Genomic DNA, 26,274 nt, shown 5'->3' with positions numbered 1-26,274 from the left:
GGAAAAGATCGTTTGCAAAACTGACTAGTAAAACAGACATTTGTGCAATAACAATAAAAACAGCAGCCTAGGTATAATCAGTAAACCTAATCAAGTTGGTTTCGCAGGTAAGTTTTTGTAAGTTTTTGTCGAATGTTTTCTCAAGTATAAAAAATAAAAATAAAACAATTTATTTCAAAAATTGTATAAAATTTAGCCTAATGCGACAATTCGCGACAAAAGACAACTCACAATAAAAGGCAACTCGCATTCAAAGACAACTCTCAAAACACTCATCACCGCCTTCGCTCAAAATTTATGCGAGCTTGCCAACAGAGATTAAGTCTTTATCCTAAAACCAAAATTCTTCAGTTATGAATTAATTTTTCAAACTTTGCGAGTTGTCGATTTCCTATAATTCTGCTAGTCGTCTTTTGCTATGAGTTTTTTTTGTTGCGGGTTGCCGAGGCACCAATATTTAAGCAAAAATATCAAGCAAAAATTCTGTACCGTTTTAATGCTGAAATGATAATGGCTAACTATACGAACAGATGATTGAGTCAAAAGCTCTAGAAACAAGAGTAGCCGGTTGCTGTGCAAGTAGCACAGATAGTTCTGACCATATTCATAAAACAATTTGCAATGTTTTTTTTTCAAGTTTGTTGCAATGAAAAAAAAATTGCATCGAAAAAACTTTGAGAGAAACTTTTTTCCTGTACAAAATGTAAGCATCAATTCAATTTCTCGTAGAGATAATATCTTGGGAAAATTTTTAATAGTTTTTGATAAGCTCTCTTTTACTATTTAGTTTCCTTTGTGATCAGTTTTTTCAGTAAAACTACCACCTACTGTTTGTTTAAAATTTTTATTTCTGAAATCATGTTTGCGTTCTTGACAAAAAAAAAGAAAAATTAACTGAGAAACAGCAAAACTTGATATTCATTCCACAAAACTTTTGAATACGCGTGAAAGAGCCAATAGTCTTAGCCACACTGACATAAACTCTTTTCCACACTAAATCGAAAAAAAGCGTATTTCACCCTTTGCAACAAGATTCGGAGGATATTTAAAACAATTTTTTTCTCAGGTTCGAGAACATCGGTTTGAAATCTTTGTTTTCTAAACTAATCTGCACCAAGTAAAGTGAACTATTGGATGTTTCAATAGAAAAAGCTTTTAATTATTTCGTGGAACATTTAGTGTTACCTCAGGAAACCTTGTTTTCAGAGCTTATTTTAGCATTCCCTTGTTAATAAATTTTTTAAACCTTTGAAAAATATTCTGCAAAATTTAGACAATTTTTTGATTTTTTTAATTTTTTAAAAAAATTTTTGTTTGTTCATTTTTTGAATGCCTTTACCGACGGATTTAGGGGGAAGTAGCGGGGGGCGGACACCGCCCTTAGCGATTCGACCTTTTGCCGACCCAAATTTTGACATTTTTGGGATTATTTTGAGATATTCTCTGTATTTTTTTCTAAAAGCACCATCGGCGCCAAAACATACTAATTTTGAAAGAGAGCGCGCGCCAAAAAAAACGCAATTTTTTCGGTCAACATTTTCTTTTAATACCTAAAAACGCCTTTTTTGTTTTTTGCAGAAAACTTGGTCAAACGAGGTCTCTATAATGATTTGGGAGAGCTCAGAAAATCTATTTGGTCGCCCTAAAAAACCAAAAAAATATAATTTGACCATCCCTTCGAGAAAATCTTAGATACTGAATGTGTTAAATTTTTTTTTAGTTTTTTTTTTAAATTGAAATAAGTAAGAGCCTCAATCTTATATAATAATGATTTTTTTTTTCTTTTTTTATTTTGCAATTCCTTCAATTTATATAAAACTGATCATTTTTTGTAACTCTTGCCCCCAATAAAGTTTTCAATCGACTCGTCTAAATTTGTGAGCACCAGCAGGAAATTCTGTTCGGCGTTTGTTTTGAAAATCTTTGGCATCAGAATACGAATTATTTGAATTATATCGAAACCCCAGAATGACCAAGTTTGCAATTTTTTCTTGCAATAAATCAATTACGTTTTTTGGCGCATGTTTGTTGCACAAAAATAGTATACACTAGCGCCAGAGTCGCTTTTAGAAAACTTTAGGATTGGTCAGCCAGAAATGTCTATCGTGAAAAAAATAGTACTCAAGGGTAAGGTTTGGTCCGAGTTTGGCATCCAGCCAGCCTTTAAGGCAAATGATTTTCCTTATTCTGTGGGTAATTCTTCCGACTTTTGTAACGAAAGTAACGGAATAATTGTGCTCGGGGTGTGTTTTTTTTTCTTCTGACAAACTTCGACTTTTTAACTAGCTATTTTTGACGGAATCTTTTTATATCATTCAAAAGGTATTGTTGTCGTGAGCTTAAAATTGAAAAGATATTTTACTTGTGATCATTTTTCGCAAACTTATGGGGGTTTAAAGATTTTCATTTTGGTCAATTTGGGACAATTAACGCGCGATATGTTTCGCGCTATTAAGGCTCACAATTTAATCCGTCTTAAAAATCGTTCCTAATTGGTTGAAGGAAGCTTATGTGCTATATTTGATTTGTTACTAGGTGCAAAATATATCAATTTTTACTTTATATGGCATGTGGGGGATGATTTTCGCAAATATCTCAAAATAAAAAAATATATTTTATTTTTTTTTACATTTAATTTTTTGTGTTATTACTGCTCCCTAGACCTTTAAAGGCAGCCGGAACATTCAGGGCCTCGCCCTGATACGAGCAGTCTTGGTAAATTTTCAAATATATTGCGCGCAAAGATTAAACGTCATCTTGAAGCTCGGTTGTTTTTTTTCTGTATAATCATTGTCTGGAACTGAGGGATTGATTAGGGGAAATTTTAAGAAATTTTTAAAAAGTTTTGATCCGTCTGGTCAGAAAACCATTTTTTTAGATCTCTTGTGAATTTACCTTTTTGGTTCTTCTTTTCAATTATCATCTTCGCTTAAGTAATTTCCATAAAAGGCTAAACCTACGTAACAATGTGGTTCCTATTTCGAAACAACTCGATGGCCACAGCCAAGTTAGGCGCGTGATGATGTCAGATTTAATCAGATGAATCATAAGTTCTTATCAAAAACACAAAATGGGTGTAATTTATTATTTCTCAAGGTGTTGGCATTTACGAGAATTAAACTTGCTACTACTAGCGTCATCTTAAAATTTTTTTGCTGGTTGTGTAAGGATTCATTTTCATATTCTACTTAATTACACAATGAAACTTTGAAGTTGAAAAATACAGAGAGAAATTCAAGATCAAGTGAGTAAAATTCAATATTTTGCAGCAGAGCCGCAAATATTTGTACGCACTTTGGGAAATGGAAAAATTGTTAAACTTCATCGCAAATTTTTTCCATGAAACTGTCTATAATTTGTTTCTTATTTCATTCCAGTTTGATAGACGGCCTTTTGTATTCTGTATTCTGTTAGCGGTTAGAGTAAAGCGCTTTAGTGTGCAAAAAGATATCATTCAAAAATAAATTAGCTTAAGCTAATTCGTCCAGACTTTGTGTTCATAGATACGAGCAGTCTTCTTCGGCCATTTCCGTTTATGGTTGTTAGACCCCGCAGCTGATGTTGCCAAATTAAGACTTTTTATACATTTTATTTTGTAGAATTGCTACTTCGGGACATAAAAAAGAGAAGAAAAACAAACGAGCAGTTTAAAAAGATTCAGCGAGTCAGTTCTAAATTCGGTTGCGGATATGCTTAGGAAAAGTAGCAATTTTTAGAAGCAATTATAACAATTGTTGATCACACACTATAGTGCAATTAATAACTACACACAACAAAAAAAAATCATTTTTTTCTTGCCGATTTTTATAGGCTGTAATGCCATTTTTTTTAAGAAAAATTTTCAAATAAATTGAAACTTTCATGGCGCGCATTAAAGCTCAATTTCTAGAGGAAATCTTAAATATTTCTTCCTCTCTTTCCTGATTTAATCCTCTCTTTTCCTTTAATCCTTTAATCTGCTTTTTTCTTGTTTTTTGTTGTGTTTTCGAAAGAAAATTGAATTCAGCCGTCGCATCCAAAAGTATTCTCCTCCTATTAATTGTGAAAAAAATATATATCATTTTTTAAATATATCTGGGACTTTAAACTAGGCTTCATAAACATAATTTTTGCCTATCAAAAAAAAAATTGATCATATGAGGGTAAAACCTAATTATTACCTCCAAAAATTAAATGAAAAATTGATAGAATTCTTAAGAAAAAGTGATAAGATTTTGGCTTTTTTAAAAAATTCTACCGCAAAGCGCTATGAAAAGTAAAAAATGGCTCGATAGCGGTTTATTTAGGTTGAAAAGCTTGCTTCAGTTCAGAATGTTTTTCTGAGCAAACTGAATAGCTGCTTGCCGTTAATAGCACAAAACGTATCGCGTAAAAGTGAGCGCAAAAGGTCATTTTTGTTAGGATTTTTTTTAAAGTCGCTATTTAGAAGTTGAATTTTTATTTAAAAAAACTACTACGAGCATAAATCCTCGTTTTCTACAAAAAAAACTCAGTTTAGATACAATAGTTTTTGTAGGCCAAATGATGGTATCTCACCCAGTTTTTTATAATTTTTATAATATTGATAAACTTGTGCTCTAGAAACTTCATTCGAGTCTTTTTTTTTGAAGAATATCGGACTGGTGTGGCAACCCGGTTGATAGAGCGTTGGTTCTTCAGTTTTTCACCCACAGAGCCTATTATTTTTTCGCTGCGCTCAAAATCATTCTAAAATGAGGCACTCTGTATGTGTCCTGGAAAGACTTTTTTGTTGTTATAATTTCCCATAACTGATCTTTCAACCATTAAATTTGTTATTACTTCTAATCGAAATCAAAAAAGACTGCTCGTATCAGGGCAAAGCCCTGAATGTTCCGACTGCCTTTTAAGGTTTATTGAGCAGCAGTAATACATTTTAAAAAAATGAAATAAAATAAAATGAAATTTTTTTTTTAATTTGAAAATTTTTATGAAAATCATCCCCCCACACGCCATATAAAGTACAAAAAGGTAGATTTCGTTCCTTGTAACAAATCAATTATGGCAAATAAGCTTCGTTCAACCAATTTGGAACGATTTATAAGACGGATTACATCTCGCTTACGCGTTAATAGCGCGAATTATATTGCGCGTTAATTGTCCCAAATTGGTCAAAATGGCAATCTTGAAACCCTCATAACTTTACAAAAAATGATCACAGGTGAAATATCTTTTCAAATTTAAGCTCAGGACAACAATACTTTTCGAATGATATAAAAAAATTCCGTCAAAAAAGGCTAGTTAAAAAATCGAAATTTGTCTGAAGAAAAAAAAACCCACCCCGAGCACAAATATTCCGTTACTTTCGTATCGAAAGTCGGAACAATAAGTCACAATATGAAAAGGTAAACAGGAACTGTAGAAGAAACAGATCTTGTTTTTATGTTTTCTTTTCCATATACTAAGTGCGAAGTGGGAAGAACATAAAATCCTTTGAGAAGTGGGAAGAACATAAAATCAATTTTCCAGCCAATATTGGCTATCTCAGGGACAATTCGTAGCGGGTCACGAAAGCTATCATATTTAAGCACTGCCTCTTCAATCTCAGATTGTAACAACTCTTCTCAGTTTTATAAAAATTGACAGAAATTTTTCGGTTTTCAGTCAAATTCGAACTCTTGCCTAAACAAAAATTGATAAAAAGCTGGCCAACAAAATACACCTTTATAATTTTTATAATTTTTTCTTTCGTTTTTCTTGCACTTAAATCATTATGACAAAAAAATGAATGTTCAATCGAAAATTTTTTCATTGTCATGTCATCATGTCATCTTTTTAAAGTAACATTTTTTGGTACGCCATAATTAAATTTTTCCACTTCAGATATTGATTCTGGAATTAAACGCCGTGTTTTTGGTCGTCATGGATTTTACGAGAGATTTGATTTAGTTTCCGATAAAAACAAACAACTGAGATTTGTCCGAAAATTATCCTTAGATATGGATTTTAAGGCTTTGTGAAGGTCTGAAAAATGTGCTTTTGTATTTCTAACTGATTAATGTTTTCGAAAATCATTTCAGTTACAGTTCTTAAATTCTTTTTGTCACAAATTTCTTGAAAGTTATTTCAGTGAGAGTTCTTAAAACTTTTGTCGCAAATTTTCCCAAATTAGCAGACGTTCTTTGATGAAAATCATTAAGTATATTCCAATGTTTCAAAAACAAGCGTTGGAATACATTTGATAGCCTATGTGCTACCCAACTTGGTCTGTAATTTAGTGAAAATGGTCCTTTGTGGAAATTGGTTTTAGAAAAAGCATTTCATTTATTCACTTAGTGCAAATCGTTATATTCTTTTATTGTTCCGACCATGTGAAAAATGAGGAGGAACTTTGTTTTCGAAAGGTTTTAGTTTTTTTTCTTTTTATTTCTTTTTCACGCAAAATCAAGTGCCACAAATAATCATTCTAATGGGTCGAGTGAAATATCACGTTAAAGTTTTTTCAGTGGTGATTTGAACGGCATTTGAAAAAATTTTCTCAATGTCGAGAAAAACCGGTTTGAAATTTTTGGTCTGAATTCAAGCTACTAAGGTGAGCGTGCAGACTTACAATAGTTTATTTAAACTTAAGTTGAACCGCGAAAACTTAGTTTTACTCGAGTGGGCTCCAGTTTTACTCTAAATGGGTTATTTGAATGTGGTTGTCGCATTTGCCTAATTTTTTTTTCGTTTCACCAGACAGAAAAAACGACACTAATTTGATGAAAATTTGAAGAAAAAATGCACAGTAACCGGCTACCCTTGTTGCAAAAATTGTAAATACTTTCCAACTGCAAGTTTGCATTTTTTATATAAAAAGATGGTATAATCGTAGGTCCTCGTAATGGGAAAGATTGTGAAATCAGTTTGTCGAGCAATAGAAGAAACTAAAATCCGCTGAACTTCCTAGATCCGCGAATGCTTCAGCCATTTTGAGTTCTACCGTAACCGACGAATACCCATTTTTGTCAAAATTTTTCACAGTGCAGACAACTTTTTAGAAGAAAACAATGATCTTGAGTAGTTTTTGAAAGGTTTGGATCAAACTTTTTTCGTGGGGCGCGCTAGATCCTTAAAGTAAACTTATTTTGCTGCTAAAAGCGAGTTTAGAGCAATTTAGTTTTTTTTCGATCAAAATAGAATGTCGTAAATAAACGCCAAAATTTTACCCACCGGAATTGATGGTAAGAGATTGTGGTCCCCCGCATCACTACACGCTACAACCTATAGTTGGCTTCTCATGATTTCGGCCTAGAAACCTGCTGTCATACCGGAGGGTATGATGTTCTAAGACTTGAATCCGAATGGATCGATAAACCTTTAATTCTAAGTCGGAGCGAAAGAAACGACTAGTTGACAGATAACATTTATTCAACTCTCTTTTCTTATTGCAGTTAGAGTTCGTTCTCTCTGTCTACCAAGGTCAAGTGACCAGCCATCTAGGCGTTAAACATAAGATTGTTAATATTATAAATAACATACTTATAAAGATAGTTTGTCGATCCAGACCGGATGACATTCCCCCTTGACAACAAAAATTTATAAACTATTGTTTTGTAAATTGAGTTTTTAAAGTCCCCTTAGGACTGATAGATTGAGTTTTATAGTCCCGGTAGGACTCTTTTGGCATTACTTTTCAGGTTGTGTATTCTGCTTGGCAGTTTCTTCTCCCTGGCTTTCGTGTTCCTCCTCGTCATCATTCTGAGCGTCATCCACTCCACCTTCTGGGCAACTTTTCGTTTTGATAAATAAAATATGGTTATTCGTGTCGGTTGGCTCATCTTCAATTGGCGGCGAAATTAAATCAACAACTTCAGTTGGTTGATCTTGCTTTTCCGACTAATTGCCTCTATTAGTTTGATGCATGCCTTGAATTGGGGAGTTGTTTCAGTAAAGCCCATTTCCTGAATGAGGGATTTTAGGCTGGGATAAGCATTTTCTTGTCTAGCCGGTGGTGAGTCGATTTGAAATCTAATTGATTGTTTTGTTTCTTTGTTTTGCTTATCTTCGATCGCTTAAATAGGCACCGGGTTTCCAAAAGCATGAGAAAGCGCCGATTGGCGGTTTCGTGTTGATTTCCTCAATGGTTCCGGTGCATTCGTTGGACGAGTTTGTTTTTTGTTTTGCCGCTTTGGTGATGGGGCAATGTCTTCGGAGGAATCCGATTATTGATCGTCCTCTTCGGGTTTGTCAGAGCTGGTGTTGCTGTTTCGTTGGCCTGCGAAGTCCCAACTGGAATTACTGCTTTTAGACTCATCCCACTTGTTTGTAATCTCCTTGTGGGTTGCCCGCCGGTCCGTTTCCCCGTTGCTTTTGTTTTTCTTTTTGCCGGACTATTGGATTTTCCTTGTACGTGCATTCTTTCCTTTTGTGTCAATTTCTTCGGGAGGCCAGTTTGTTCGTCTTCCTTGAACATCGGGTGTTGGGGAGCGGTAGGGTTCTCGATGTCTAAAAAACGTAGGCAAGGTCCTGATCTCCGTGCGGATTTATAAGCAACATAGTCACTGAGACGAGACGGTCTGCATGGTCCGTATATTAAAGGATTCGATACAAAAAGATTGGTTGTTTTCCGAATGTTTGAACCCAAGCAGTGTGTGGGGTATATGTAAGTAATTTACCGTCTTTGGTTGTAAATTTCTGTTCGAACGTTCTCGGATCTTTTACCTTGGTCGCTATTCTTATTGTTTTTCGTGCTACCTGATCTATCCGTTTTTTCGTGTTTTTGTCTACCGTTGTTTGTAATCCCTTATACCTTACGTTTAACTTATTTTTGATTATTTCTATAGCTTTAGATTTTGCACCTGTGTCTTTCTGTTGTTTTGTTACGCCCGAGTTTGTCAAATCACGTGGCATTAGTGGCTTTTGGTCTCGTTTGTTGATAGATACTTCATCTTCCGACCATCGCAGTAATTCGTGCGTTACCTCAGCGGGTAGGGGCGGCTTGGTAAGGTTCTTGCGATCTAAACATGCATGTTTTGCATTTTCCCAATTCAAATTGTTGGGTGAACTATTAGTTGCTAAGTTTGATGGTCCGTATATTAAAGGATTCGATACAAAAAGATTGGTTGTTTTCCGAATGTTTGAACCCAAGTAGTGTGTGGGGTATATGTAAGTAATTTACCGTCTTTGGTTGTAAATTTCTGTTCGAACGTTCTCGGATCTTTTACCTTGGTCGCTATTCTTATTGTTTTTCGTGCTACCTGATCTATCCGTTTTTTCGTGTTTTTGTCTACCGTTGTTTGTAATCCCTTATACCTTACGTTTTACTTATTTTTGATTATTTCTATAGCTTTAGATTTTGCACCTGTGTCTTTCTGTTGTTTTGTTACGCCCGAGTTTGTCAAATCACGTGGCATTAGTGGCTTTTGGTCTCGTTTGTTGATAGATACTTCATATTCCGACCATCGCTGTAATTCGTGCGTTACCTCAGCGGGTAGGGGCGGCTTGGTAAGGTTCTTGCGATCTAAACATGCATGTTTTGCATTTTCCCAATTCAAATTGTTGGGTGAACTATTAGTTGCTAAGTTTGATAAAGGTGTGTTTGATTTACGTCCCATGTGGGCCTCAGTTGGTGAAATTTTTGTTACGCTATGCGGTGTATTTCTAAGTGTTTTGATAATTTTTGCTACATCTGAAGCAAGTTTGTATGGTGTATTTGTTTTGTCTATTCTCATAGCCGCTAATCTACGTTTTAAAGTTTGTATCATTCTCTCGACGACCCCTATTGCTCTATGATCATCCACCGGTGCAAATAGCAGCTTAATATTGTTTGTATGACAGAAGAGCTGAAATTTTTAAGCTCCAAATGTTTGTGCTTGATCACACCTTATCCTGCGGGGTACCCCGTTGTTTGAAATGTATCGTTGCATAAATTTAATAGCAATATCTGCTGTTGTGTTTGTTACAACTTTTGCACTTAGGAATTATGACCACTTATCTATTGCGACTAAAATATATGCCTCTTCATTTAGTTCATCCGGAAGGGGTCCTGCAAAATCTACTTGTACTTCTCCATTTGGTTCAACTACTGGTTCCATTTGGAACGAATGTTTTTTCCCGATTATTTGTTTTTGAATTTTCACCTTCTTCGGTGCAGTGTTTGCAATTCTGTGCCATCTGCACAATTGCCCAATGCATATGCGGAAACCATACGTGGTTGCTAAGATCCAGCATCGCTGCCGATCCAGGGTGCGTCAGATGCAGACTATCAAGTACTATCTGCCTCAGCGGTGTGGGGATGACTATTCTTTCGTCTATCAGTAAACAATCCTCTCGGACATGGAGTCTGTTTCTGATGTTATACCAGTACTGGACGTACGAAGTTTTGATTGCTTCCCAATCCCTCTTTTTGACGAAGTTGATAAGAGGGCGAAGGTTTCTATCTTTCTTGGTGGCTGCGGCGATAAAACGAACACCCAATACGCGTTGTAGTTTTTGTCTAAACAAAGGCGTGTCTTCTTCCGCCTCCACTGTATTGGTCGTTTTGTCCACTGTAGCGACTAGTCCGGCTGATATCATCTCGTGACTGGCTTTTTACGTGTCCCATTGTTGGCGGTTCAAAATTGGGAGCCAGTATCTCCTGTACGCAAATTTCCGGATTTTACCCGGCTGACATAAATATCCGATACTATGTCTTTTGGTTCTTCGGGTGTTTGGTTAGAAGCTGTTGTAGTATGTGGTTTCGATGGGGTTGTTTGTGTAGTTGTCGTTGTAGTAGTCGATTGAGTTTGTGTCGTCATTTTTTGCATTTTGCATCCTGAACTGATCCGATCTGTTCTGTTTCCGGATGCATTTGTATCCGTGAAAGTGATCTCCGGTAAGTTTGACTTTTTGATAGTATCGATCTTCTTAGTCGAAAGTATCTCCCTTGGGTCCCGTACGGGCGTTGATGTTTGTTGAAGATGTGCTTGTTGTGGTGACATTTGTGCCTCCGGGTGCCCTTTCTTTCCTTTGTTGGGAGGTTTTTTATGCCATCTGGGGTCCGAAAGGCTTTCTTCCCGATCGGATGAGCCGTGCCAGTTTTCCCGTGAAGCTATTCGTCCTCTTGCCTCTGATGATTTTAATTCTGTTGGGATGAATCCTCCTTTGAACCCCTTAGTATCTTTACGGCTCATAGCTGCGTTGTGGCGTTGTTTAACTGAGATTTTATGCACGGATGTTTTTTGGTTTTTAAATTCTTTGTATCGGAAGAGCGTTGACTGATTTTCAGCAGATTTTGAGTGAAACTGATTTGTGTTATTATTTTGGCAATGACCGGTTGCGGAATGTTTGAAATGTTTCATTGTTAATTGAATGTTTGAAGTAGCATTCAATAGTCCTTTGTTTTTCGCGCGCTTTTTGATCAGCTGATATTGTGCTTCGCTCCGATTGGCTAGATTGTTTAGAATGGCATTATCAATAATTTCCAGGTTATTAATGATAGCCCTAATTGATGCTACAACAAATTTCTCGTCATACTCACTAGGGGGTATTGCCAATCCGACCGGGTTTTGGGATATGTAGTCAATTAGCCCAATTTTGCTCCCCGCGAGATGTTTGATATCGAAGAGAAAGGGGATTAATCGGTCGATCCAACGAGTGAGCCGACTTTGACTGGTTTTTAATCGCTCGCTCGCGTTCAACGCGCTGATCAAAGCTTGGTGATCAGTGATGACGGTAAAATTTTTCCCATACAGATAGTATTTAAAATGTTCGATTGCCCACACGACCCCTAACAATTCAAGTTCGTTGACCGAGTATTTTTCCTCTAATGAGTTCAAAAATCGTGATGCATATGCTACGGCAACCCAACCCTCTGGTGAAAATTGTTCGAGTGCGGCTCCTAGTCCTGTAGTTGACACATCGCATACTATGCGAGTATCTAAATGTTGGTCAAAATGTTGATTTTGTGTTATTTCTGAAACCAGTTTTATCATGTTGTTAAATGCTGTATTATGCTCTGTGGACCATTCGAGTGGTCTGTTTTTTCTGTGTTTTTTAGTAATGGGCGTAACGCGGCGGCGGTTTGTGCCAGTTTTGGAATGTACCGTGTGAGGTGATGTATGGAACCCATAAAACTTTTTAGTTGCTTAAAAGTTTTCGGTGGTAATAGTTTCTCAATAGCCTCAGTCTTTTTTACCAGTGGTTTTTTACCCTCACTATTAACACTAAATCCTAACCAATCAACTTGTTTGCATGCAAACTTACATTTATCCAATGATATTGCTAAGTTTTCTTCTTCCAATTTTTTCAAAACTGATTGTAAATTGCGTTTATGTGTATCCAACGATCCTTTTCTGACAATCAAAATATCGTCCAAATAAGCGTAGGTGTTTGTGCAACTAGTAAGAGTTAAATCGATCGCTTTTTGAAATTTGGATGGCATATCCGTGAGGACATAGAATCCTGTTTGAAATTGATACGTTCCAGTAGCGTGGCCTCCGATAATACTAAAGTTGCATTGTTCCTTGGTCGTTTTATGCAATGGGATTTGTGAGTATGCGTACCAAAGGTCCAGTGTTGAAAATAGCGTTTGCTGAGACTTGTCTGATTTTACCACCTGTGCGATGTTATCCAACAGGAGTTCAATGTTGGGCATTTGGTATTTGTTTTTGTGTATGAATTTGTTGATTTTCTTAGAATCAAGTACGAGTTTGACTGTTTAATCCTTTTTTACCGTGATCACAAGGGGACTAATAAATTGTTGGTCCAAACATTTATCCAATTTGATGATGTGGTTTTAATCCATCAACTTATTGAGCTCCCCTTCAACTCTTTCCTGTAAGTGTACAGGAATACGTCGGCCTTCCTGTTGTATTGGTACGAAGTCTTGACTGAATTGGGTTTTCATCATGTGATTTTTTGATTTTCCGATACGTATGCATAGTTGTTGGAAATTATCTTTAACCCATTGTTTGATAACCGGATCAGATTCTTCTTTTTCGCAAATATTCAAAATGGTTTGTTTGTTTGTTTCTTGAATCAGCTTGACGCCGATTTTTGGTAGTAAATTGCGTCCGATGATATTGGCTTTTTGATCATCTACAATGATGAATGGGGCTGATTGAATCTTCCAGCCTCCCGATTCAATTGCTATGATTAATCGTCCCTTTGGGATTATTTTTTCGCCATTATAGCAGGCCAGATTTCTTGCTGTGTCGTCTGGTAGGATACATTTAAATATTGCTGATCTATCGTTTTGTTGAATGCGCCGTGCGGTTTTTTTCATTTAAAAATGACTTTGGACTTCCTAAGTCGGCGATAGCAAATAGTTGTTCTGCCTTTGTTTTTAGTTTTACGACATGTCCATTCAGATCATTTTCTGACAGAAGATTTGAATTTTTGATCTCAAACGATTCAGCGATCGGCATAACCGAAAAGTCTTCTATTTGATATTCATCCCATCCACTACTTGACGTAAACTTGGCAAAAGCTACTGGATCGTTTTCCGTTTCGATGCTTTCTGTTTCTATCTCTTCCTGTTGCTAATCCTGTCGGGTCAAATAATTAATGTTTGTAGATCTGCAAACTTTTGCAAAATGACCTCGTTTGGCACATTTTGAACAAATCTTGTCCTTCGCTGGGCAAGATTGCAGGTGATTTTGATTGTTTTGATTTCCGCACTTATAGCATTGTTTTGAACTGCTTGTATTGCTATTTCTGTCTTGTCCTCTTGTGTTTTGGGATCCGCATGGATATGGTCGACCACGGAAACTGCCTCTACCTCTTTGTGAGTTCTGATTATTTGTCGAATTATATCGACCACCCCGATTATTGATATAATGTATGGGTTCTTGTTTTGGTGTAGTTTGTCCCCCGAATGGGTATATTTTCATAGTTCGACTATGTTCAATTCCTTTTTCTCTTCGAATTGCGTACTCGTTTACGTCTTGTGGTGTTCCTGTTTGTGCTAACAATTCTTCTGCAATTTTTTCATTGTGCATGTGTGCTGTAAACATGTCTCTCACCCATTCGTCTTCTCTGTCTCCGCAATCTGCCCGTGATGCCAATTTGACGAGATCTGCATGAAATTGTTCCAGATTTTCCGTTTTCTTTTGTTTAAACTGATAAAAAGCTGGCCCTCAATTTCATTTTGACAACAAAATACACCTTTATAATTTTTATAATTTTTCTTTCGTTTTTCTTGCACTTAAATCATTATAACAAAAAAATGAATGTTCAATCGAAAATTTTTTCATTGTCATGTCATCATGTCATCTTTTTAAAGTAACATTTTTTGGTACGCCATAATTAAATTTTTCCACTTCAGATATTGATTCTGGAATTAAACGCCGTGTTTTTGGTCGTCATGGATTTTACGAGAGATTTGATTTAGTTTCCGATAAAAACAAACAACTGAGATTTGTCCGAAAATTATCCTTAGATATGGATTTTAAGGCTTTGTGAAGGTCTGAAAAATGTGCTTTTGTATTTCTAACTGATTAATGTTTTCGAAAATCATTTCAGTTACAGTTCTTAAATTCTTTTTGTCACAAATTTCTTGAAAGTTATTTCAGTGAGAGTTCTTAAAACTTTTGTCGCAAATTTTCCCAAATTAGCAGACGTTCTTTGATGAAAATCATTAAGTATATTCCAATGTTTCAAAAACAAGCGTTGGAATACGTTTGATAGCCTATGTGATACCCAACTTGGTCTGTAATTTAGTGAAAATGGTCCTTTGTGGAAATTGGTTTTAGAAAAAGCATTTCATTTATTCACTTAGTGCAAATCGTTATATTCTTTTATTGTTCCGACCATGTGAAAAATGAGGAGGAACTTTGTTTTCGAAAGGTTTTCGTTTTTTTTCTTTTTATTTCTTTTTCACGCAAAATCAAGTGCCACAAATAATCATTCTAATGGGTCGAGTGAAATATCACGTTAAAGTTTTTTCAGTGGTGATTTGAACGGCATTTGAAAAAATTTTCTCAATGTCGAGAAAAACCGGTTTGAAATTTTTGGTCTGAATTCAAGCTACTAAGGTGAGCGTGCAGACTTACAATAGTTTATTTAAACTTAAGTTGAACCGCGAAAACTTAGTTTTACTCGAGTGGGCTCCAGTTTTACTCTAAATGGGTTATTTGAATGTGGTTGGCGCATTTGCCTAATTTTTTTTTCGTTTCACCAGACAGAAAAAACGACACTAATTTGATGAAAATTTGAAGAAAAAATGCACAGTAACCGGCTACCCTTGTTGCAAAAATTGTAAATACTTTCCAACTGCAAGTTTGCATGTTTTATATAAAAAGATGGTATAATCGTAGGTCCTCGTAATGGGAAAGATTGTGAAATCAGTTTGTCGAGCAATAGAAGAAACTAAAATCCGCTGAACTTCCTAGATCCGCGAATGCTTCAGCCATTTTGAGTTCTACCGTAACCGACGAATACCCATTTTTGTCAAAATTTTTCACAGTGCAGACAACTTTTTAGAAGAAAACAATGATCTTGAGTAGTTTTTGAAAGGTTTGGATCAAACTTTTTTCGTGGGGCGCGCTAGATCCTTAAAGTAAACTTATTTTGCTGCTAAAAGCGAGTTTAGAGCAATTTAGTTTTTTTTCGATCAAAATAGAATGTCGTAAATAAACGCCAAAATTTTACCCACCGGAATTGATGGTAAGAGATTGTGGTCCCCCGCATCACTACACGCTACAACCTATAGTTGGCTTCTCATGATTTCGGCCTAGAAACCTGCTGTCATACCGGAGGGTATGATGTTCTAAGACTTGAATCCGAATGGATCGATAAACCTTTAATTCTAAGTCGGAGCAAAAGAAACGACTAGTTGACAGATAACATTTATTCAACTCTCTTTTCTTATTGCAGTTAGAGTTCGTTCTCTCTGTCTACCAAGGTCAAGTGACCAGCCATCTAGGCGTTAAACATAAGATTGTTAATAATATAAATAACATACTTATAAAGATAGTTTGTCGATCCAGACCGGATGACATTCCCCCTTGACAACAAAAATTTATAAACTATTGTTTTGTAAATTGAGTTTTTAAAGTCCCCTTAGGACTGATAGATTGAGTTTTATAGTCCCGGTAGGACTCTTTTGGCATTACTTTTCAGGTTGTGTATTCTGCTTGGCAGTTTCTTCTCCCTGGCTTTCGTGTTCCTCCTCGTCATCATTCTGAGCGTCATCCACTCCACCTTCTGGGCAACTTTTCGTTTTGATAAATAAAATATGGTTATTCGTGTCGGTTGGCTCATCTTCAATTGGCGGCGAAATTAAATCAACAACTTCAGTTGGTTGATCTTGCTTTTCCGACTAATTGCCTCTATTAGTTTGATGCATGCCTTGAATTGGGGAGTTGTTTCAGTAAAGCCCATTTCCTGAATGAGGGATTTTAGGCTGGGATAAGCATTTTCTTGTCTAGCCGGTGGTGAGTCGATTTGAAATCTAATTGATTGTTTTGTTTCTTTGTTTTGCTTATCTTCGATCGCTTAAATAGGCACCGGGTTTCCAAAAGCATGAGAAAGCGCCGATTGGCGGTTTCGTGTTGATTTCCTCAATGGTTCCGGTGCATTCGTTGGACGAGTTTGTTTTTTGTTTTGCCGCTTTGGTGATGGGGCAATGTCTTCGGAGGAATCCGATTATTGATCGTCCTCTTCGGGTTTGTCAGAGCTGGTGTTGCTGTTTCGTTGGCCTGCGAAGTCCCAACTGGAATTACTGCTTTTAGACTCATCCCACTTGTTTGTAATCTCCTTGTGGGTTGCCCGCCGGTCCGTTTCCCCGTTGCTTTTGTTTTTCTTTTTGCCGGACTATTGGATTTTCCTTGTACGTGCATTCTTTCCTTTTGTGTCAATTTCTTCGGGAGGCCAGTTTGTTCGTCTTCCTTGAACATCGGGTGTTGGGGAGCGGTAGGGTTCTCGATGTCTAAAAAACGTAGGCAAGGTCCTGATCTCCGTGCGGATTTATAAGCAACATAGTCACTGAGACGAGACGGTCTGCATGGTCCGTATATTAAAGGATTCGATACAAAAAGATTGGTTGTTTTCCGAATGTTTGAACCCAAGCAGTGTGTGGGGTATATGTAAGTAATTTACCGTCTTTGGTTGTAAATTTCTGTTCGAACGTTCTCGGATCTTTTACCTTGGTCGCTATTCTTATTGTTTTTCGTGCTACCTGATCTATCCGTTTTTTCGTGTTTTTGTCTACCGTTGTTTGTAATCCCTTATACCTTACGTTTAACTTATTTTGATTATTTCTATAGCTTTAGATTTTGCACCTGTGTCTTTCTGTTGTTTTGTTACGCCCGTGTTTGTCAAATCACGTGGCATTAGTGGCTTTTGGTCTCGTTTGTTGATAGATACTTCATCTTCCGACCATCGCAGTAATTCGTGCGTTACCTCAGCGGGTAGGGGCGGCTTGGTAAGGTTCTTGCGATCTAAACATGCATGTTTTGCATTTTCCCAATTCAAATTGTTGGGTGAACTATTAGTTGCTAAGTTTGATGGTCTGTATATTAAAGGATTCGATACAAAAAGATTGGTTGTTTTCCGAATGTTTGAACCCAAGTAGTGTGTGGGGTATATGTAAGTAATTTACCGTCTTTGGTTGTAAATTTCTGTTCGAACGTTCTCGGATCTTTTACCTTGGTCGCTATTCTTATTGTTTTTCGTGCTACCTGATCTATCCGTTTTTTCGTGTTTTTGTCTACCGTTGTTTGTAATCCCTTATACCTTACGTTTTACTTATTTTTGATTATTTCTATAGCTTTAGATTTTGCACCTGTGTCTTTCTGTTGTTTTGTTACGCCCGAGTTTGTCAAATCACGTGGCATTAGTGGCTTTTGGTCTCGTTTGTTGATAGATACTTCATATTCCGACCATCGCTGTAATTCGTGCGTTACCTCAGCGGGTAGGGGCGGCTTGGTAAGGTTCTTGCGATCTAAACATGCATGTTTTGCATTTTCCCAATTCAAATTGTTGGGTGAACTATTAGTTGCTAAGTTTGATAAAGGTGTGTTTGATTTACGTCCCATGTGGGCCTCAGTTGGTGAAATTTTTGTTACGCTATGCGGTGTATTTCTAAGTGTTTTGATAATTTTTGCTACATCTGAAGCAAGTTTGTATGGTGTATTTGTTTTGTCTATTCTCATAACCGCTAATCTACGTTTTAAAGTTTGTATCATTCTCTCGACGACCCCTATTGCTCTATGATCATCCACCGGTGCAAATAGCAGCTTAATATTGTTTGTATGACAGAAGAGCTGAAATTTTTAAGCTCCAAATGTTTGTGCTTGATCACACCTTATCCTGCGGGGTACCCCGTTGTTTGAAATGTATCGTTGCATAAATTTAATAGCAATATCTGCTGTTGTGTTTGTTACAACTTTTGCACTTAGGAATTATGACCACTTATCTATTGCGACTAAAATATATGCCTCTTCATTTAGTTCATCCGGAAGGGGTCCTGCAAAATCTACTTGTACTTCTCCATTTGGTTCAACTACTGGTTCCATTTGGAACGAATGTTTTTTCCCGATTATTTGTTTTTGAATTTTCACCTTCTTCGGTGCAGTGTTTGCAATTCTGTGCCATCTGCACAATTGCCCAATGCATATGCGGAAACCATACGTGGTTGCTAAGATCCAGCATCGCTGCCGATCCAGGGTGCGTCAGATGCAGACTATCAAGTACTATCTGCCTCAGCGGTGTGGGGATGACTATTCTTTCGTCTATCAGTAAACAATCCTCTCGGACATGGAGTCTGTTTCTGATGTTATACCAGTACTGGACGTACGAAGTTTTGATTGCTTCCCAATCCCTCTTTTTGACGAAGTTGATAAGAGGGCGAAGGTTTCTATCTTTCTTGGTGGCTGCGGCGATAAAACGAACACCCAATACGCGTTGTAGTTTTTGTCTAAACAAAGGCGTGTCTTCTTCCGCCTCCACTGTATTGGTCGTTTTGTCCACTGTAGCGACTAGTCCGGCTGATATCATCTCGTGACTGGCTTTTTACGTGTGTCCCATTGTTGGCGGTTCAAAATTGGGAGCCAGTATCTCCTGTACGCAAATTTCCGGATTTTACCCGGCTGACATAAATATCCGATACTATGTCTTTTGGTTCTTCGGGTGTTTGGGTAGAAGCTGTTGTAGTATGTGGTTTCGATGGGGTTGTTTGTGTAGTTGTCGTTGTAGTTTGTGTCGTCATTTTTTGCATTTTGCATCCTGAACTGATCCGATCTGTTCTGTTTCCGGATGCATTTGTATCCGTGAAAGTGATCTCCGGTAAGTTTGACTTTTTGATAGTATCGATCTTCTTAGTCGAAAGTATCTCCCTTGGGTCCCGTACGGGCGTTGATGTTTGTTGAAGATGTGCTTGTTGTGGTGACATTTGTGCCTCCGGGTGCCCTTTCTTTCCTTTGTTGGGAGGTTTTTTATCTGGGGTCCGAAAGGCTTTCTTCCCGATCGGATGAGCCGTGCCAGTTTTCCCGTGAAGCTATTCGTCCTCTTGCCTCTGATGATTTTAATTCTGTTGGGATGAATCCTCCTTTGAACCCCTTAGTATCTTTACGGCTCATAGCTGCGTTGTGGCGTTGTTTAACTGAGATTTTATGCACGGATGTTTTTTGGTTTTTAAATTCTTTGTATCGGAAGAGCGTTGACTGATTTTCAGCAGATTTTGAGTGAAACTGATTTGTGTTATTATTTTGGCAATGACCGGTTGCGGAATGTTTGAAATGTTTCATTGTTAATTGAATGTTTGAAGTAGCATTCAATAGTCCTTTGTTTTTCGCGCGCTTTTTGATCAGCTGATATTGTGCTTCGCTCCGATTGGCTAGATTGTTTAGAATGGCATTATCAATAATTTCCAGGTTATTAATGATAGCCCTAATTGATGCTACAACAAATTTCTCGTCATACTCACTAGGGGGTATTGCCAATCCGACCGGGTTTTGGGATATGTAGTCAATTAGCCCAATTTTGCTCCCCGCGAGATGTTTGATATCGAAGAGAAAGGGGATTAATCGGTCGATCCAACGAGTGAGCCGACTTTGACTGGTTTTTAATCGCTCGCTCGCGTTCAACGCGCTGATCAAAGCTTGGTGATCAGTGATGACGGTAAAATTTTTCCCATACAGATAGTATTTAAAATGTTCGATTGCCCACACGACCCCTAACAATTCAAGTTCGTTGACCGAGTATTTTTCCTCTAATGAGTTCAAAAATCGTGATGCATATGCTACGGCAACCCAACCCTCTGGTGAAAATTGTTCGAGTGCGGCTCCTAGTCCTGTAGTTGACACATCGCATACTATGCGAGTATCTAAATGTTGGTCAAAATGTTGATTTTGTGTTATTTCTGAAACCAGTTTTAATATGTTGTTAAATGCTGTATTATGCTCTGTGGACCATTCGAGTGGTCTGTTTTTTCTGTGTTTTTTAGTAATGGGCGTAACGCGGCGGCGGTTTGTGCCAGTTTTGGAATGTACCGTGTGAGGTGATGTATGGAACCCATAAAACTTTTTAGTTGCTTAAAAGTTTTCGGTGGTAATAGTTTCTCAATAGCCTCAGTCTTTTTTACCAGTGGTTTTTTACCCTCACTATTAACACTAAATCCTAACCAATCAACTTGTTTGCATGCAAACTTACATTTATCCAATGATATTGCTAAGTTTTCTTCTCCCAATTTTTTCAAAACTGATTGTAAATTGCGTTTATGTGTATCCAACTTTCCTTTTGTGACAATCAAAATATCGTCCAAATAAGCGTAGGTGTTTGTGCAACTAGTAAGAGTTAAATCGATCGCTTTTTGAAATTTGGATGGCATATCCGTGAGGACATAGAATCCTGTTTGAAATTGATACGTTCCAGTAGCGTGGCCTCCGATAATACTAAAGTTGCATTGTTCCTTGGTCGTTTCATGCAATGGGATTTGTGAGTATGCGTACCAAAGGTCCAGTGTTGAAAATAGCGTTTGCTGAGACTTGTCTGATTTTACCACCTGTGCGATGTTATCCAACAGGAGTTCAATGTTGGGCATTTGGTATTTGTTTTTGTGTATGAATTTGTTGATTTTCTTAGAATCAAGTACAAGTTTGACTGTTTAATCCTTTTTTACCGTGATCACAAGGGGACTAATAAATTGTTGGTCCAAACCTTTATCCAATTTGATGATGTGGTTTTAATCCATCAACTTACTGAGCTCCCCTTCAACTCTTTCCTGTAAGTGTACAGGAATACGTCGGCCTTCCTGTTGTATTGGTACGAAGTCTTGACTGAATTGGGTTTTTATCATGTGATTTTTTGATTTTCCGATACGTATGCATAGTTGTTGGAAATTATCTTTAACCCATTGTTTGATAACCTGATCAGATTCTTCTTTTTCGCAAATATTCAAAATGGTTTGTTTGTTTGTTTCTTGAATCAGCTTGACGCCGATTTTTGGTAGTAAATTGCGTCCGATGATATTGGCTTTTTGATCATCTACAATGATGAATGGGGCTGATTGAATCTTCCAGCCTCCCGATTCAATTGCTATGATTAATCGTCCCTTTGGGATTATTTTTTCGCCATTATAGCAGGCCAGATTTCTTGCTGTGTCGTCTGGTAGGATACATTTAAATATTGCTGATCTATCGTTTTGTTGAATGCGCCGTGCGGTTTTTTTCATTCAAAAATGACTTTGGACTTCCTAAGTCGGCGATAGCAAATAGTTGTTCTGCCTTTGTTTTTAGTTTTACGACATGTCCATTCAGATCATTTTCTGACAGAAGATTTGAATTTTTGATCTCAAACGATTCAGCGATCGCCATAACCGAAAAGTCTTCTATTTGATATTCATCCCATCCACTACTTGACGTAAACTTGGCAAAAGCTACTGGATCGTTTTCCGTTTCGATGCTTTCTGTTTCTATCTCTTCCTGTTGCTAATCCTGTCGGGTCAAATAATTAATGTTTGTAGATCTGCAAACTTTTGCAAAATGACCTCGTTTGGCACATTTTGAACAAATCTTGTCCTTCGCTGGGCAAGATTGCAGGTGATTTTGATTGTTTTGATTTCCGCACTTATAGCATTGTTTTGAACTGCTTGTATCGCTATTTCTGTCTTGTCCTCTTGTGTTTTGGGATCCGCATGGATATGGTCGACCACGGAAACTGCCTCTACCTCTTTGTGAGTTCTGATTATTTGTCGAATTATATCGACCACCCCGATTATTGATATAATGTATGGGTTCTTGTTTTGGTGTAGTTTGTCCCCCGAATGGGTATATTTTCATAGTTCGACTATGTTCAATTCCTTTTTCTCTTCGAATTGCGTACTCGTTTACGTCTTGTGGTGTTCGTGTTTGTGCTAACAATTCTTCTGCAATTTTTTCATTGTGCATGTGTGCTGTAAACATGTCTCTCACCCATTCGTCTTCTCTGTCTCCGCAATCTGCCCGTGATGCCAATTTGACGAGATCTGCATGAAATTGTTCCAGATTTTCCGTTTTCTTTTGTTTACGGCAAATAAAATTGTAACGCTCGAACGCTACAATTCTGTTAGTAACGAAGATATCCTCCAATGTTGTCATAAATTCTTGCGTGGTTACATTGTGTAAGACTAGGTTAGGTCGTTTTTGCTGAATTTGTCTTTGGCCTTCAGTCCCCAAACAGAAAAAAAAGTAGCTTCGGACCCGTGCATCTGCTTCGTCCCATCTGTATGAGTTACATAAAACCCCTTTCACCCGGGCTTTTATGACGTGATTTTCATGTCCGACTCGTTTTTCTTGATTGCGCACCTCATGGTTTTTCCTTTGTGCGTCACTTTCGCCCTGTATTTCAATTTTATGTACAGGGTCAACAGGGTCTGTGAGTGATGGTTTTGGTCGTAGTAGATTCCGAATTTCTATCCCATCCTTTGCAAATACGGCCATCTCCATTATGGCTGCCCACTTTGTCCATTCGAGTGGTGGTTCGGCCGATGCTCTCTCCCAAAATGGATTGATGTTCAGTGGGTTTTTGGAATATCCTGCTTGCTGCGCCATGTCATACCGGAGGGTATGATGTTCTAAGACTTGAATCTCCGAATGGATCGATAAACCTTTAATTCTAAGTCGGAGCGAAAGAAACGACTAGTTGACAGATAACATGTATTCAACTCTCTTTTCTTATTTAGTTAGAGTTGGTTCTCTCTGTCTACCAAGGTCAAGTGACCAGCCATCTAAGCGTTAAACATAAGATTGTTAAAATATAAATAACATACATATAAAGATAGTTTGTCGATCCAGACCGGATGACACTGTCGGTTAGGATAAATCTTTGAGACCACTTATTTTTTTCTAAAAGGTATTGTAGATTATACCTTGAATTAATGATTGATTACTGTAGAAGCATTTCATCAAACCTAGAAGTACTATTTGATTAATCCAAAGTAAATGGAATGTTCGATATAGTCCTAAGATGAGCGTTTTCTATTTGAAAAGGAAAAGGATTAATTAAATACTTTTCATGCTTACACGAATAAGTATCTTTTACAATTTTGCAATTAGATTCCTATCAATTTTATGCCAGGCACCTCCAAAATAGGAGTTCTCAAGGACAGGATAGTTATATTGGTTCAAGAAAAATGTTTTGGTACTCTAATCATGTGAATGGAAAACGTCAATGATGAGCTAAACAAACCTGATAAATCCCAATAAACTTTGCAAGACCTTTTCAATCACTTATTTTAAGAATTTGGTTTAGATGAACTAAATGGTTAACTACACGAGTTTTAAAAAATCTCTTAAAGCTAAAGTGTAAAAATATATAAATCATTGCAGGAATCTTGGAACCATCAATTAACTAGTTCTATATTTTGAAGATGCATCGACTGTCTTTTTTATCTATCATTTCTTTGGCGGCGGTTCAAACTACGCTTTGGGAAGCATCTGCATGGCCGCTAATCAACCAATACGATCTCTCACAACTCTTCCTGCACATATGGGAAAACTCTGACACAAGAGAGATTTCTGTTTCGACAGCTGCACCCTATATGGAGAACAACGGATTAGGACCCCTTGACACAATTCCACGTGTCGTAAGCCCATATAAAAAAGGTGACATAGTGATTCAGTGAAAAAAGAGACAAAAACAGAACAAAAAGAGTACTTTCTAACCTGTAAGAACTGTAAGAACTCGGCAAAAACTGTTGATATTTTTGAGGATTGATGAATTTAGGGTGACCAAATCCGGGATGTTCTGAAGACCATTATAAACAAATTTCTCCAAAGTTTCGTCAATTCATGATTTTGAGAAGAAACTTAGAAGTAATCATAAAATGTTCTTTTTCCAAAATAATTGAGTCTTTTAGTAGCGACTGTCTAAGGGGATAAATTTTTTGAAACAAAAGCCTGTATTTTTTCAAAATAGTATGAGGAAAATAAATTTGATTGAATTATTGCCATTCTGCAGTTCTGTGATTGTGATTTAGTTTTGATTTTTGTTGAGTGAAACGCTTTTAAACTGTATTTCTTAGCACCGTTCGCAAAGCGATTCCAAATTGGCGGAACAGTTCCAAAAATGGAGTTCGGAGCATTCCAAAACCGACAAAAAAAGTCCGACGAAGTTACCAAGCGGAGCAATCTGTCATTCCTGGTAAAAGCCGAACCACTTAACGGAGACTTCGCTACAATTTCGCTGCGCACAATGGAGAACAAAAACTTGGAGTCTCACTGACCGATAGCTACAATTTTTTCAGAGCTGAGCAAAAAATATCGGAAGACAAAAAACATCTGAAGACTAAAAAAGCGACAAAAATATGGAAATAAAGCGCCAACGCACAATCATGATTACACGAGGATATCACTAATTCAAGGCGTTCATAATAGGGTTGATGTTATTTTTTTGACCTTGATGATATATCAGCCTACCCCTGAATGTAATATGCAAGCAAAAAGTACCAGCCTACCCCTGAATGTAATCTGTAATCAAAAAGTGAATTGAAAGTGTTGCATTTGAGATATTTATCTGCGGCATTTTTTAAACGCTGATCATTTGAAAAAGTAATAGAAATCTCTGGATTTAAAAAAATCAGTAAAAGTCCGTTCAAAATAAATTTTACGATTGAAACGAAGGTTTCCAACTCTTTAACTCCAAAACTTCGTCATTGAAATCGTAATTGAGGCCTCGTAGTCAGTACAAGTCACAGTAACACAGAATATATAGGTAGAAAACAATTTTTTGGTCAGAGCAGCTGGCAAGTCACCTAAAAATTTGTCACATACCGGGTTCACACTTTGAACTTATTTGAGATATCTGTTTTTGGCTGACGGACCCAAAAACTTAGCCAATATCGGCGGCGGATTTAGCGGGGGGCGGGGGGACGCCCTCCACTCAGGAATTTGACCCCCTGCCGACCAAAAGGGTCCCCCCTTTGATACTTTTTAAAAAAATCATTTTTGGCCGACCGACCCTAAAGTTTTTCTAAAGGCGCCTTTGGCGCCAATAAATACTAACTTTGAAGGGGAGCGCTCGCCAAAAAAACGCAATTTTTTGTCAAACTTTTTAAGTGCCAAAAAACGGCTTTGTTGACTGTTTTTTTTTCAAAATTTTTCAAAAAACAATGCTTTGGGAGAGCTCGAAAAATCTATTTGGTCGAACTAAAAAAAAAACGTCAATTTTTTTTGAAAATCCGCCCCCCCCCCCCTCGAGAAAATCCTAGATCCGCCCCTGACGAATATATGTTTTGAGGGGGGAGCGCGCGCCGAAAAAATGCGGTTTTTTTGTCAAAATTTTCCAAAAAAGCCTAAAAACGCCTTTTTGGCCTGTTTTTTCCAAAATTTTGCCTGCAGTGCAAACACTTTGGCGCCAAAACAGGGATTTTTTACTGCTTTGGGAGAGCTCGGAAAATCAATTTGATCGATCTAAAAAAATGTCGACAAAATTTCGAAAAATTTTTGAAATCCCCCCCCCCCCCCCCTCGAGAAAATCCTAGATCCGCCCCTGCTCTCAGCTTAGAATTATAAAGACATTTGAAAAGCAAATTTTTTCCGTAAAGTTATTGCCAAAATGGTCAATAAGCCAAAATAGTCATATTATGATACTTGATTCAATGAAGTATCCAATTGCTGTAGCGTAGCGTCGACGGAAAATTCAGAATCATTCCACAATGAATGAAGCCAAGCAGTTGATGATATTTTGTGATATTTCTATCTCTTTTTTCGCCTGTTCTACAACAGACATGTTTACCGGTAGTCAAAACATTGAATACCCTGATATGAACAGTTTTGATGATTTTTGATCGAATAGTAAACCTAGTCTGTATTTAAACAGAAACAGACTGCTCGTATCAGGGCAAAGCCCTGAATGTTCAGACTGCCCTTTAGTTGG

At 37.3% G+C, this 26,274-nt stretch overlaps 1 long non-coding RNA gene across 1 annotated transcript; it reads left to right on the top strand.

Annotated features, from left to right (window-relative positions):
• On the top strand, positions 1-24,875 carry LOC134846559 (uncharacterized). The gene is made up of 3 exons (XR_010162823.1): positions 1-107; positions 23,727-24,002; positions 24,422-24,875. It is a non-coding gene; the product is annotated as an uncharacterized LOC134846559 (long non-coding RNA).
• The last annotated feature ends 1,399 nt before the right edge of the window (positions 24,876-26,274 follow it).

The sequence above is a fragment of the Symsagittifera roscoffensis genome, chromosome 5, assembly GCF_963678635.1.
Source record: "Symsagittifera roscoffensis chromosome 5, txSymRosc1.1, whole genome shotgun sequence".
Classification (NCBI taxonomy): domain Eukaryota; kingdom Metazoa; phylum Xenacoelomorpha; order Acoela; family Convolutidae; genus Symsagittifera; species Symsagittifera roscoffensis.
This window is presented reverse-complemented; position numbering and strand designations above follow the sequence as displayed.